General features: G+C 43.7%; 1 pseudogene; it reads left to right on the forward strand.

The window, feature by feature from the left end:
* LOC103235192 (uncharacterized) overlaps positions 1-13,353 on the forward strand; it is a 14,166-nt pseudogene extending 813 nt beyond the window's left edge.
* The last annotated feature ends 1,780 nt before the right edge of the window (positions 13,354-15,133 follow it).

Genomic DNA, 15,133 nt, shown 5'->3' on the forward strand with positions numbered 1-15,133 from the left:
TTTTGCTATTTCATTGCTCTGGCTAGGACAGCCTGTATTTATTGAATAGAAAAAGTGAGAGCATTCTTGCATCATTTGAGATCCTGCAGGAAATCATTCCATTTTCCCTGCTTGGTTATTTCCACGTTGGTCACTTCATCAATGGTCAGGTAAATTTCCTTCTCTATTTTGTTTAAGATTTCTTTTTATTTATTTATTTTTTTTGAGACGGAGTCTCACTTTGTTGCCCAGGCTGGAGTACAGTGGCGCAATCTCGGCTCACTGCAAGCTCCGCCTCTTGGGTTCACGCCATTCTCCTGCCTCAGCCTCCGAGTAGCTGGGACTACAGGCGCGCACCACCACGCCCAGCTAATTTTTTGTATTTTTAATAGAGACGGGGTTTCACCGTGTTAGCCAGGATGGTCTGGATCTCCTGACCTCATGATCCGCCTGCCTCAGCCTCCCAAAGTGCTGGGATTACAGGCGTGAGCCACCGCGCCCAGCTGTTTAAGATTTCTATGATGATCAGACGTTGAATTTTGTGAAATGATTTTTCTCCATCTGTTGAGATGATGTGGTTTTCACCTGTCATTCTGTTCAAGTGGTATATCACATTGATTTGCTTGAATATGTTGAACCATCCTTGGATGTCAGAAGTAAATGGCACTTGCATATCTACAATCCTTTCATATAGCCTCTTGAATACAGTTTTCTAGTACAAGAGGTTTTCAAGAAGCTCATGGAAAAATACATATTATGAGAAAATTGTGCATGGATTTCACAGTTTTTGCACCAAAATAAACTGGTACGAATCTGTTATAACATGTCTGAACAGGCTGTAGTTTGAGGCACTAAGAAGGATAAGGCATGAGTTTGAAAAGAGACTCTATCAAAGCAATATAAATTCTGCTAAAATCGAAATAATAAGAAACATCAAATTTACGATGAGACCAGATGCAGTGTCTCAGGTCTCTAATCCCAGCACTTTCAGAGGCTGAGACAGGTGTGTCACATGAGCCTGGGTATTCAGGACCAGCCTGGGTAACAGAGTGAGAACCCCTTCTATACAAAAAAATACAAAAATTCGCTGGGCATGGTGGCACATACCTGCAGGGCCAGCTACTGTGGAGTCTGCAGCCCAAGGATGGCATGAGCCTGGGAGGTCAAGGCTGCAGTGAACTGTGATCTTGCCACTGCTCTCCATCATGTCTCAAAAAAAGAATACTTATGGTAAAATTTGGGTAGACGAATAATGATATCATTGATGCTTTATGAAAAGGTTATGGGGACGATGCCCAAAAGAAATCAACAGTTTGTAAATGGATAACTCATTTTGAGTTGTGAGAAGACAATGTTGAAGGTTATGTATGGAGCAGCAGGCAGACCATCCACATCAGCTTCACGGAAAAACAATAACCTTGTTTGTGCTGCAATGAAGAGGACTGATAGCTAACAGCAGAAACAATAGTCAAGAGGTTGAGAACAGGCTGGTTAACACGGTGAAGTGCCATCTCTACTAAAAATATAAAAATTAGCTAGGTATGGTGGCGGGCACCTGTAATCCCAGCTCCTCGGGAGGCTGAGGTGGGAGAATCGCTTAAACCCAGGAGGCGGAAGTTGCAGTGAACCGAGATGATGCCATTGCACTCTAGCCTGGGCAACAAGAGTGAAACTTTCTCTCAAAATAATAATAATAATAATAATAATAAATATCAAGCCCCTTCTCTTCCTTTGTCTGCCATCGTGGTGTGTACTTGACTCCACTTCTAGCCATATCTTCTCATAAGACTTTCAGGATTAAGTGATTCCTGGCCAAGAAAAAAAGCAAAATCGTTCCATTCCCCAGTGGATTCAGATGAAAACTGGTATTAAAATCAGGTACAACTTTAAAAGAAGACACTGGAGAAGAGCCAAGCTGGGTCTATAAGGAATTGCACATGAGACGACATACATATTTATGCTGTCTGAGCATTACAATCACGTTACCATATCAAGCAGAAAATGTCACCACTATCTGAAGAGTGGGACATGTTTTATTGGGAATACATTTTTTTCTCTCTGAATCTGTTATGAACACGTTGGTTGGCTGGGTTCAGTAATAAATACGTCAGACTTTTCATTTCCAAAAAAAAGTCAAATGATGTAATTCCATTGAGTACCTTAACTCTTGTATTGCTTTTTTTTTTTTTTTTTTGAGATGGAGACTCCACTGGGTTCAGTGGATCACACTTGTGTTCGTCACACATTGGGAGGCTGAGGTGTGAGGTTTGCTTGAGACCAGGAGTCTTCTGGGAATCTTCTTGCCTCCACTAACCCAGTTCATGACAGACCCTTGGACTTTACTGTTCTGGAAAATCTATATAAAGCAATATCAGTGTGTCAAAGCATTATGTCTGTCAGAAGCTTGTGAAAGAAACTAAAAATTACTAAGTCAAAGAGAAAAGTCAAGCTGGGAACAGTGTCAGGCAAACCTTCCTCCAATTTTATTCCTAAACAAGATAGCTACAAGGATTTTTTAAAAAGCTACATAGAGGCTGGGTACGATGGCTCAGGTCTCTAATCCCAGCACTTTGGGAGGCCTCAGTGGGCGGATCACTGAGGTCAGGTGTTCGAGACCAGCCTGACTAACATGGAGATACCCCTTCTCTAGTAAAAGTAGAGAATTAGTCAGACATGGTGGCATATGCCTGTAATACCTGCTACACGGGAGGCTGAGGCAGGAGAGTCACGTGAACCCAGGAGGCAGAGGTTGTGGTCAGCTGAGACCACACCATTGTACTCTAGCCTAAGCAATAAGAACAAAACTCCATCCCCAAGATGAATGAATAAATAAATATTTAAAATATAAAGATGAGGTTTCACCATGTTGCCTGGGCTGGCCTCCAACTCTTGGCCACTAACTATCTGCTTTAGCCTCCCATCATGCTGGAATTACATGCACGAGCTGCCACCCCTGGCCACATTATGCTTTTTCAAACTTGCTAATATTTTAGATATGCTAATTTCTTCCTAAACGTAATTATGTTTTAGCTAATTACTAGTGTTTGATAAATGAAACCTTTGATAACTAGGGATATGAGTGAAAAATAGAGTTCATAGTACATGTTTACTTACGGATATTGCCATAAAATTATTGCATGCAGAAATGAGGTGATTTAAAAGTTTATAATTTTTTTTTTCTTTTTTTGAGATGCAGTCTCACTCTGTTGGCCAGGCTGGAGTGCAATGTGAGATCTCAGCTCACCGCAACCTCCGCTGCCTGGGCTCAAGCGATTCTCCTGCTTCAACCTCTTGAGTATCTGGGATTACAGGCGCGTGCCACCATGCCCAGCTAATTTCTGTATTTTTAGTACAGATGGGGTTTCGCCATGTTGGCCAGGCTGACCTCGAACTCCTGACCTCAGGGTGATCCATTCGTCTAGGCTTGCCAAAGTGCTGGGATTACAGGCGGGAGGCACGGCGCCCAGCCAATTTTGTAATTTAGTTATATTTTCTTCATGGCCCACGTAAAACAGAATAACCTGACTGGGATGTATCCTTAGTAATATCTCATAATTATTCTCTATATGAAAATAAATCCCAATGTTTGAAGACTGCCTATTTTACAGCCTTTATTATTCACACCTGATAGAACACTCAGGCAAGAACAATAAAGAAAACACCTAAAATAGATTACAGTTGGATGGGTATGGTGGTTCACCTGTAATCCCAGCACTTTGGGAAGCAAAGGTGGGAGGATTGCTTGAGTCCAGGAGTTCAAGGCTAGCCTGAGCATCGTAGTGGAACCCTGACTCTACAAAATGTTAAAAAATTATCCAGGCATGGTGGTGAGGGCCTGTGGCCCCAGCTAGTTGGGAGGTGTAGTGGGAGGATTGCTTGAGCCCCAGAGGTTGAGGTTGCAGTGAGCAGCGTTCCCACCACTGCATTCCATCCTGGGTGACAGAACTAGGTCCTGTTTCTAGGGGAAAAAAAAAAAAAAAAAACAGCTTGAAGATAAAAAGTAAAAAAAAAAACAGCTTGAAGATAAAAAGTACATTTTCTACTTATTTTCAGAAGGCACGTAAAGTGAATATTACATTTAGGAATTGATATGTTGTCAACGTTTATCGCTTAAATATATTGCAGGAAGAAATGTTTAAAAAAAAAGTTTGAGAATGAGGACTAAGGTCTGATTTTTTATCTTGCCTAAATTCCTATCTGAGGAGTCTGGGGAGTCATGCCCTACAAACCATAAATACTCATCAGATGGTTTTATTTAGTCCTATATATCCTGTCTTATTTCCAGTCTGACTCTGGAATAACATGTGACAAAGAAGAAAGTCAAAATATTTTACCCCAAAACATGTTTCTTTGCCATATTTTGAAATGGTCCTGCAAAGCTGTCCTTTGTGAGGGGTTCATGTGCATCTGTAAAGAATCTCTAACATAGCTAGATCTTTTTCTTCTAGGCCCTCTCAATCCTGAAGAGAGTAAGTAAGAAGCTAGCACCTTTTAAAGGTCTGAATAGAAAACACTTGTCATCTGTTGTCTCTAAGGCAGCCAGTAGAAGACTTCAAAACAGCCTTTGTCTCCACAATCTTCTATCTTAACCTGAACATTTCTGCTACTGATCCCAGGTATTTAGACAAACTCAACCAATTGTCAATCAGAAAATGTTTCAATTTACCTATAGCCTGGAAGACCCGCTTTGAGTTGTCCCACTTCTCTGAGCCAAAGCAGTGTATTTCTTAAATGTATTTGATGTCTAATGCCTCCCTAAAATGTCTAAGAACAAGCTGTTCCCCATTACCTTGGGCACATGTTCTCAGGACCTCCTGATTGTCATTCATATTTAGCTCAGAATAAACCTCTCAAAATATTTTACTGAGTTTGACTCTTTTCCACGACAAGAATAATTCATTTTAAGTGCAGCGTGAAATAACAAATGTAAGGAACAACTGGGCAATTTATATGTTTTTTTTGTTTTTTGTTTTTCTTTTAAATCACCTTTTTTCTTATTGAGAGGAAGGAGGGAGCTCTGGGGTAGAGGGTCTTTGTCTGGCCAGGCTGGACCTCTGCGCTCAGCGATCTTCTTGCTCCTGCTTCCTGAGTAGCTGGGACCCCAGACTCCCACCACCTCACCTGCATCCCTGTTGTGTTTAAGCAGCAGGTGGTGACCTCACTCTTCCTAGGCCTGGGCGTCCGCTCCGCACCCCATGGGGTGGCCCTAGGGAAGTCTCTGGAGCTGAGCACAGGGTGGAGTCTCCCACCCCAGTAAATGGAGAATAGAAAGGAGGAGCATTTCTATTCTGTTCTGTGGGCCATCGGCATGAAATTGTACCTTTCGCTCAGGGAAGCCTTTGCATTTCGCATTCTAGCTTGCCTTCCTGCCCTAGACAACTTAAAGGCTTTGAAATTAAATTGGTAAAATTAATTTCAATAGCAAGGAACTTTCCTGGATCCAATTACCGCCCCACGTCGACTTCTCAGGTACTATTTCCATGACTGCTGAGCTGCTCCAGCCTTACTGGCGGGTTTCGTCTCCAAAACCCGGAAAACTGATGCGCGGGGTTTGGATGGAGAAAAGCGCAGGCCCCGCCCCCGCGGACTCCTCACAACCCAGGACTCTTCTCCTCCGCGCCAGGCTCCTTGTCACTCTCCCTGGCCCCCTCCTCAATCATACCCAGTCCACCTCCTAGGGGTTCCGCCCAGGTCTGGCTTCTGTCCTGCGCTGATTGGCACAGACCCGGAAGCGGATGGTGTGGCCTGAGGGTTGCACCGCGGCGTTGCGCTTCCCAATTCTCAGGTGCTGCTATACCAGGGAGGTGGGGTTCCCACAGACCCGGAAATTCCGGCGCGACTTTCTCAACCCAGAGCAAGTTGAGACGTCCAAGTAGGAGTTCGTGAGTCCCTTCCTACTGAGTTTAAAGTCGCACTGAGGCTGGTCCTATCCCCGGTCTTTCTGCAGTGGGGCCGTGAAGACACCTCCTATCGCGAAAATTTCCTTCGCAAAACCCTTCCTGACCCGTCCTCCCGGCTCGCGCTGTTTCAAGTCCTCACCCGCGAGCTGAATTCCCGCCCTGGGCGCCTCTCAGCCTCGCTCTTGTCGGCGCCTGGAGCGCACCGCGGCAGCCCCAGTCCCGGGGAAGCTGCGTTCTCTGCCTGGTCCTGGGGTCCTGCAGACCCCACCGTGGTCTGAAGGCGCCGTCGCCCTCCACCTCCCCCCTCGTGCCGGGCCCTGCTGCTCCCCAATTCCAACCCTTGGAAAACCTGCTCTTCTTGCAGGCAACCCTCTTATCCCATTCTGTCCCTGTTGTTACCGGAAGGCGGGCTTTGAGTTTGAAGTTTCCAGGTTCTTCGCTGTTGAACATAGAATTAAAAAAAAAAAAAACAAACCCTCCCAAAGTCACAAAAGAACGAAGCGGCGATAGCAGGAATTTATTCAATCAAGACAGCACTCCACAGGGAGGAGTGGGCCCGAGCGAGCGGCTCCAGGGCCCCGTTTACAAAGTTTTTCGGGGTTAAAGTATTTCTTTTGAGGTCTGTATGGGCTACCCCTTATCTGTGCCCTATGTCCTATGCCCTATGCAGATGGGTGTCCTATGCAGGTGGAGGGGTGGCCGGTGCTTGGCCTTGGCCACTCCTGGGCTCTTTCCCTTTCCATCTGAGACGTGGTTGAAGGGGCAGGGCGGTAGGGAGAGCAGCCTTTGATTCTTTGTTGCTCCGGATGGAAAGATGGGGTTTTTCCTTTTGGCCTAGTTTTGGAAAGTTCACGTTAATTGGCCTTAGATTCCCCGCCCCCAGACCCAGGACCCATGTGTTTCCTTTTTCTTCTTTTTTATTGGAGATGGGTCTCTGTTGCCCAGGCGGGAGAGCGGTGACAGGATCACAGCTCACTGCATCGTCAACATCCTGGGCTAGAGGGATTCTCCCACCTTAGCCTCCAAAGTAGTTGGGACCACAGCCACGCACCACCACACCGCGCTAATTTTTGTATTCTTGATTAGAGACGGACTTTCGCCTTGTTGCCCAGCTTGGTCTCCAACTCCAGGGCTCAAGCGATCCAGCCGCTCCGGCCTCCCATTGGGAGGCAGAGGTGGGCGGATCACCTGAGGTCAGGAGTTCGAGATCAGCCTAGCCAACATGGTGAAACCTCGTCTCGACTAAAATACAGAAATTAGCTCGGTGTGGTGGCGGGCGCCTGTAATCTTACTCCCAGCTACTTAGGAGGTTGAGGCAGGAGAATCCCTTGAACCCGGGAGGCGCAGGTTGCAGTGAGCTGAGATCGCGCCACTGCGTGTCAACCTGGGCAACAGAGCGAGACTCTGTCTCAAAATAAAATAAAATAAAATAAATTAATTAAAATAAAATATAAAATAAATCTTCTCAAGCTTTAGTGGAATCTTATGAGCTCACATCATTGTTTTGTAACTATGATATGTGTTCAAAATTTCCTCCTTTGTCCCCACAATTCATTAGATGTATTTTTTAACCATTTTAAAATAGTTTATGAAATTTATTTTATTCAGTTTACACTGGGGACTGCATGCTTTCTAGTCTGTATCATATATTGAAAACATTTTCTAGTACCTGATACATGATTTTAGGTTGTTTCAACGTGTACTTGATAAATATATCAAGGAACTATTTTATGTATGTATGTATGTATGTATGTATGTATGTATTTTGACATGGAGTTTTGCTCTTGTTGCCCAGGCTGGAGTGCAATGGTATGAACTCTGCTCACTGCAACCTCTGCTTCCTGGGTTCAAGCGGTTCTCCTCCCTCAGCCTCCCGAGTAGCTGGGATTATAGGCGTGCACCACCACACCCGGCTAATTTTGTATCTTTAGTAGAGATGGGGTTTCTCCATGTTGGTCAGGCTGGTCTTGAACTCCTGACCTCAGGTGATCCGCCTGCCTCAGCCTCTTAAAGTGTTGAAATTTTAGGCACGAGCCACTGCACCCAGCCCCAGGAAGGTTTTTAATTTAGGGTCTTTAATTGCCAATGTGGGTTCGCTCAGGGTCAGGCAGCGACCCCTTAGATCAGCCAGATGTGTTTCTGAGCGAACATACACTTGTTCTTCCCACCTGTTGGGCAAGCAGACTGGTCTGGGTGAGGGACCCTGGGCTGTCCCCCTCAGCTGTTCCTGCTCATCTCCCTCGTCAAGATGAAGACCATTCCAAAGTCAAACAGGACCCTGATACACATGAGACCCCAGAGAGGACATACTAGTATCACTCTTATTCATTCACTCACTCAGTAGCTATTAAGCGTATACTATATGACTGGGGGCAAAAATAGAGGAACTGTCTGTGCCAGGGATCAAAATGGTAAACCAGCAGACTATCCTTCCCTGCTTTCTCCAGATTATTTTTCATTTTTATTTTTTTGAGACGGAGTCTCACTCTGTCACCCAGGCTGGAATGCAATGGCACGATCTCAGCTCACTGCAGCCTCACCTGCCAGGGTTCAAGTGATTCTCCTACCTCAGCCTTCTGAGTAGCTGGTTCTGCAGGCCCACACCAGCACACCCATCTTATTTTTGTATTTTTAGTACAGATGGAGTTCTGCCATGTTGGCCAGGCTGGTTTCCAACTCCTGACCTCAAGTGATCTGCCCGCCTGGGTCTCCCAAAGTGTTGAAATTACAGGCGTGAGCCACCACACCTGGGCTTTTTTGTTTTTAAGATAAATCTCACTCTTGTTACCAGGCTGGAGTACAGTGATGCAATCTTGGCTCACTGCAACCTCCGCCCCTGGGCTCACGTGATCCTCTCACATCAGACTCCTAAGTAGCTGGGCCCAAAGACCCACAGATGTGCACCACCACACCTGGCAAAATTTAGGTAATTTTAGTACAGATGGGGTTTTACTGTATTACCCAGGCTGGTTTTGAACTCCTGAGCTCAAGCAATCCACCTGCCTTGGCCTCTGAGTGCTGTGATAACAGGCGTGAACCACCACATCCAGCCTCTGTGTGGGGTTTGGTCAGGACTGGGTCTGTGTCCTAAAGGGGAGCTCATTCCAACCCAGCTCCCACTGCTGCAGCGTGTGTGTGGGCTTCTCCAGGAGGGAAGTGGGTTCTGAAGAAAGGGCTCAAAATTCATGTAGTTTTCCTGTTGTCCCTGCTGCAGTGGGCAGCAGAGAGGACCATATTTCCTCAGGGTGAGGTCTCCTTTGTATTTGTCATTGTGTTACAGGGAGGGTGTGTGTTGATTCTGAGCAATCAACAACATATTTTTAACATTCAAGATTGACTTCTAAAGACTCTTGGTACGTGAGGAAGAAACCCTGAGGAAGATACCTGGAAAAGGAAGAGGAAAGCAAAGGAGTCAGGGATGGCTCCTCCTCAGGTGAGATGATATTCTCGGTGGATTGTTCTGTCTCATTCCTTTTTGAAACGCTGGGCCTTGGAGTTGGGAATCTTCTCTGAGTTCTTCCAGCCTGGGCGACAGAGCGAGACTCCATCTCAAAAAAACAAAAACAAGAAACAAAAAAAGGAAAAGTATAACAAAACACACTGGTAAGACAAAATGTGGTGGAAAATCCCTCACTCGGATTTGTCAGAACATTCACTGCAATTAAATCCATGCTTTCACCTCTCCTCATTTTTTCTAAAGATAAGAACTCCTCCCATAACCATTTGGTTAAAATGTGTTTTCATTTCAGGGTCTGTTGACATTCAGGGTTGTGGCCATAGAATTCTCTCAGGAGGAGTGGAAATGCCTGGACCCTACTCAAAGGACTTTATACAGAAGCGTGATGGTGGAGAATTATAGGAACCTGGTCTCCCTGGGTGAGGATAACTTCCCTCCAGAAGTGGGGATGCGCCCTTGCATATGTTTGTATTTTCTCATTTTTTCTTTTTGATAGAGCGTCTTGCTCTGTCACCCAGGGTGACATTAGCCTGTTGTTGATTATTTACCAATATAGTATATTGTGTGGCCCTTTAGCATTTGTATACAGTAGATATGCTATAAATATGAAGAATATATATTTTTCTCTTTCTTGATGTGACAGTGATATGTTTTTTGCAAACTGTTTCACACTTTAGGGTCACAGTGGAAAAATACTCCTTTTAAACTTGTTTGTGCCCTGTCAGTGTTTCGTCATGATATTGGGAGTAGGCTTCAGTTAAAAACAATTTGAAGTACATGTAATTGCCCTTTATTTATTAAAGAATCTTACTCTTTTGTGTTCCTAAACTTTGAAGATCATGTTTGGGAAGTTTAAAATGAGTATTGTTTTTAGTGTCATATTTATACAGTTCAGTATTATTTACCATCTATACTTAATTGGAAACCTATTGGTGTTTACATTTTGTAGATATCCATTCCAGATGCATGATGAAGGAGTTCTCATCAATAGTAAAAGACAATACAGAAGTGAATCACACAGGGACAATGCAAAGACATAAAATTCATCCCACTGGAGATTTTTGCTTCCAGGAAATTGAGAAAGATATTCATAACTTTGAGTTTCAGTGGCAAGAAGATGAAAGAAATAGCCATGAAACACCCATGACAAAAATAAAATGGTTGACTGGTAGTACAGACCGATATAATTGAAGGCATGCTGGAAAGAAGCCTATTAAAAATCAGCTTGAATTAAGCTTTCATTCACATCTACCTGAACTACACACATTTCAGAGCAAAGGAGAAATTAGCAATCAAGTTGAGAAGTCTATCAATGATGCTTCCTCAGTTTCAACATCCCAAATAATTTCTTGTAGGCCCAAAACCCATATTTCTAACAACTATGGAAATAATTTCCTCCATTCATCATTACTCACACAAAAACAGGAAGTACACATAAGAGAAAAATCTTTCCAATGTAATGAGAGTGACAAAGCCTTTACTTATAGATCACTCTTTTTTTATTTTATTTTTTTTTTTTGAGACGGAGTCTCGCTCTGTCCGCCCAGGCTGGAGTGCAGTGGCGCAATCTCGGCTCACTGCAAGCTCCGCCTCCCGGGTTCACGCCATTCTCCTACCTCAGCCTCCCCAGTAGCTGGGACTACAGGCGCCCGCCACTGCGCCCGGCTAATTTTTTTCTATTTTTTAGTAGAGACGGGGTTTCACCATGGTCTCGATCTCCTGACCTTGTGATCCGCCCGCCTCGGCCTCCCAAAGTGCTGGGATTACAGGCGTGAGCCACCGCGCCCGGCCTAGATCACTCTTAAGGAAACATCAGATAATCCATTTAGGAGACAAACAATATAAATGTGATGTATGTGGCAAGGTCTTTAATTGGAAGCAAAACCTTGCATGTCATCATAGATTTTACACTGGTGAGAAACCTTACAAGTGTAATGAGTGTGGCAAAACCTTCAGTCAGATGTCATCCCTTGTATACCATCGTAGACTTCATACTGGAGAGAAACCTTACAAATGTGAAGAATGTGATGAAGCTTTCAGTTTCAAATCAAACCTTGAAACACACAGAAGAATTCATACTGGAGAGAAATCTTACAGGTGTAATGAATGTGGCAAGACCTTCAGTCACAAGTCATCCCTTACACGCCATTGTAGACTTCATACTGGAGCGAATCCTTACAAGTGTAATGAGTGTGGCAAGATCTTCATTCAGACGTCATCCCTTATATACCATCGTAGAGTTCATACTGGAGAGAAACCTTACAAATGTGAAGAATGTGATGAAGCTTTCAGTTTCAAAGCAAACCTTGAAAGACATAGGAGAATTCATACTGGAGAAAAACCTTATAAGTGTAATGATTGTGGCAAGACATTCAGTCAGATGTCATCCCTTGTATACCATTATAGACTTCATACTGGAGAGAAACCTTACAAATGTGAAGAATGTGATAAAACTTTTCGTTTCAAATCAAACATTGAAAATCACAGGATAATTCATACTGGAGAGAAACCTTACAAGTGTAATGAATGTGGCAAGGTTTTTAATCGAAAACCACACCTTGCACATCATCATAGAATTCATACTGGAGAGAAACCTTTCAAGTGTAATGAGTGTGGCAAGACCTTCAGTCAAAATTCAGTCCTTGTAATTCATAAGGCAATTCATACTGGAGAGAAATCTTACAAGTGTAAGCAATGTGGCAAGTCCTTCAGTCAGAAGTCATCCATTACAAGCCATCATAGACTTCATACTGGAAAGAAACCTTACAGATGTGAAGAATGTGACAAAGTTTTCAGTCACAAATCAAGCCTTGAAAAACACAGGAGGATTCATACTGGAGAGAAACCATACAAATGTAAGGTTTGTGACAAAGCTTTCGGGCGTGATTCACACCTGGCATGACGTACTAGAATTCACACTGGAGAGAAACCTTACAAGTGTAATGAATGTGGTAAAGTTTTTAGTCAAAAAGCAAGCTTGCATGGCATCATTGAATTCATACTGGAGAGAAACCTTACAAATGTGAAGAATGTGACAAAGTTTACCGTCTCAATCAAGCCTCGAAAGACAGAATTCATACTGGAGAGAAATCATACAAATGTAAGAGTTTGTGACAAGGCTTTCAGGAGTGATTCACACCTGGCAGAACATACTAGGATTCACACTGGAGAGAAAACTTAAAAGTGTAATGAGTGTGACAGAGCCTTTAATGGGCAGTCAACACTTATTCACCATTAAGCAATCCATGGTATAGGGAAACTTTACTAATGTAATGATTGTCACAAAGTCTTCAGTAACGTTACAACCATTGCAAATCATTGGAGAATCCATAATGAAGTGAGATGTTACAACTGTGACAAATGTGGGAAATTTTTCAGACATCGTTCATACCTTGAGAGAAACCTTACAAATGTCATGATTGTGGCAAGGTCTTCAGTCAAGCTTCATTGTATGCAAAACATAGGAGAATTCATACAGGAAAGAAACCTCACAAGTGTGATGATTGTGGCAAAGCCTTTCCTTCACGTTCACAGCTCATTACACATCAGAGAATCTATACTGGAAAGAAAGCTTACAAATACTGTAAGTGTAAAATATCTTCACTCTGAGGTCACTCCTTGAAGAACATCAGAAAATTCATTCTTGAGATAATCGTTGCAAATGCCATGAGTATAGCAAACCATCACACGTTAATTGATATTAGAGTCAATTCAGCGTTGACTTCAGTTTGAGTTGACTTAACTTTGAGTTCAAGCATTAATTGATATTAAAGTGTTTATGTTAAGAAGATTGGACTGGGCAGGGTGGCTCACGCCTGTAATCCCAGCACTTCGGGAGGCCAAGGCAGATAGATCACTTGAGGTCAGGAGTTTGAGAGCAGCCTGACTAGAAGATGTGAGTCATTTTTTCCAGCCTGTTTTTTGTTTAACGAAAACTGATAGGGATTTTTATGGGTGTTGTGTTGAATCTGAATCACACTGGTTTGTATAATTATTAAACAATATTAATACTTCTAATCCATCAATATGGGTCGTATCTCTAGTTTTTTTGATCAATGTTTGTAGATTTTAATGTAAAAGCTTCTCACCTCCTTAATTAAGCTTATTCGTAATTATTTCTTTAAGTTCCATAGCAAATGGAAGTGTGTTCTTAATTTTCTGTATGCCCTATGTAAATGAAGTGGATGAAGGAAAGATACGAGGTCATTTACTCAGCGTGGGCCATATGGAGAGGATATTTTCTGTCTTGAATGAAGTGTGAATGGACCTTATGTTCCCTGTCTCCAGATCCTATTCTCTTGCCTCAGGACAAGGGGGAGATTGGGGACAGTGAAAAGATTAGTGAGAAAGAGGAACAAGAGGTGAAACAAGTTTTAAGAATGGGGTAGGAGAGAAGTGGGACACAAAATGAGCAGAAACCCATGGGGAAATGCAGAGAAGAAATAGAGAAGGTGAGAAAGAGCTATGTACAGAATGAGGGAGGGAAACAGTAATGAAGACGAGGAGGGACCCTGGGTGCAGATGGACGGTGAGTTGGTTGGATGTGATGAGGAAGTGATGACAAGTTGCTTTCTCTCTTTAGAAGGTAAGAAATTTAAAATTTGTTTAAATTATACAGATGAGAAGGAAAGTTGCAAAACGGCTGTCTCTAAATGTCGTTCATTTTATAACGATGGTGTCAGAGACCAGAGGACAGTGACTTAACTCGTTAGTTGTGGATCACCCTCTTCCCTTTTCATTGATGGGGTGGAGAGTTGGGGAGTGAAGTGACTAAGTCTTGGCCAGGCTCACGCCTGTTATGCCAGCACTTTGGGAGGCCAAGGCGGGCGGATCACGAGGTCAGGAGATCCAGACCATCCTGGCCAAAATGGTGAAACCTCGTCTGTACTAAAAATACAAAAAAAGAAAAAAAAAAAGTGACTAAGTCTCTGTTACTGCAGGAAACCTGACAAAAGGAATGTTAAAAATGCTTTTGTTCTCTTTTTGTAATGAGTTTCCTTTTTTTTCTAGTTCATCTTCATTTCATTAGTTGCTTTTTATTTTTATTTTTATTTTTTTTTTTGAGACGGAGTCTAGCTCTGTCACCCAGGCTGGAGTGCAGTGGCGCGATCTCGGCGCACTGCAAGCTCCGCCTCCCGGGTTCACGCCATTCTCCTGCCTCAGCCTCCCGAGTAGCTGGGACTACAGGCGCCCGCCACCTCGCCCGGCTAGTTTTTCGTACTTTTTAGTAGAAACGGGGTTTCACCGTGTTAGCCAGGATGGTCTCGATCTGACCTTGTGATCCGCCTGTCTCGGCCTCCAAAAGTGGTGGGATTGCAGGCTTGACCCACCGCGCCCGGCCCTTCATTTTAATTATATTGAGACACTCTAACTGTTGCCCAGGCTGGAGTGCAGTGATAGGTTCACAGCTCATTTCAGCTGCAACCTCCTGGGCTCAAGTGATTTTACCACCTCTGCCTTTGGAGAGCAGCTGGGACCACAGGCGTGCCCCACCAGACCTGGCTAATGTTTGCGGGTTTTTTTCTCGTTTTTTTTTTTTTTTTTTTTTTTTTTTTTGAGATTCTTTTTGTCACCTAGTCTGGAGTGAAGTGGCATGATCTTGCCTGACTGCAACCTCCATCTCCCAGGGTCAAGTGATTCTCCTGTCTCAGCCTGCTGAGTAGCTGAGACTACAGCTGTGCACCACCATGCCTGGTTAATTTTTGTATTTTCAGCAGAGATGGGTTTCTCTATGTTGGACAGGCTGGTCTTGAACTCCTGACCTCCAGCGATCTGCCCACCTTCACCTCCCAGAGTA

This window comes from Chlorocebus sabaeus, chromosome 6 (genome assembly GCF_047675955.1).
Source record: "Chlorocebus sabaeus isolate Y175 chromosome 6, mChlSab1.0.hap1, whole genome shotgun sequence".
NCBI lineage: Eukaryota > Metazoa > Chordata > Mammalia > Primates > Cercopithecidae > Chlorocebus > Chlorocebus sabaeus.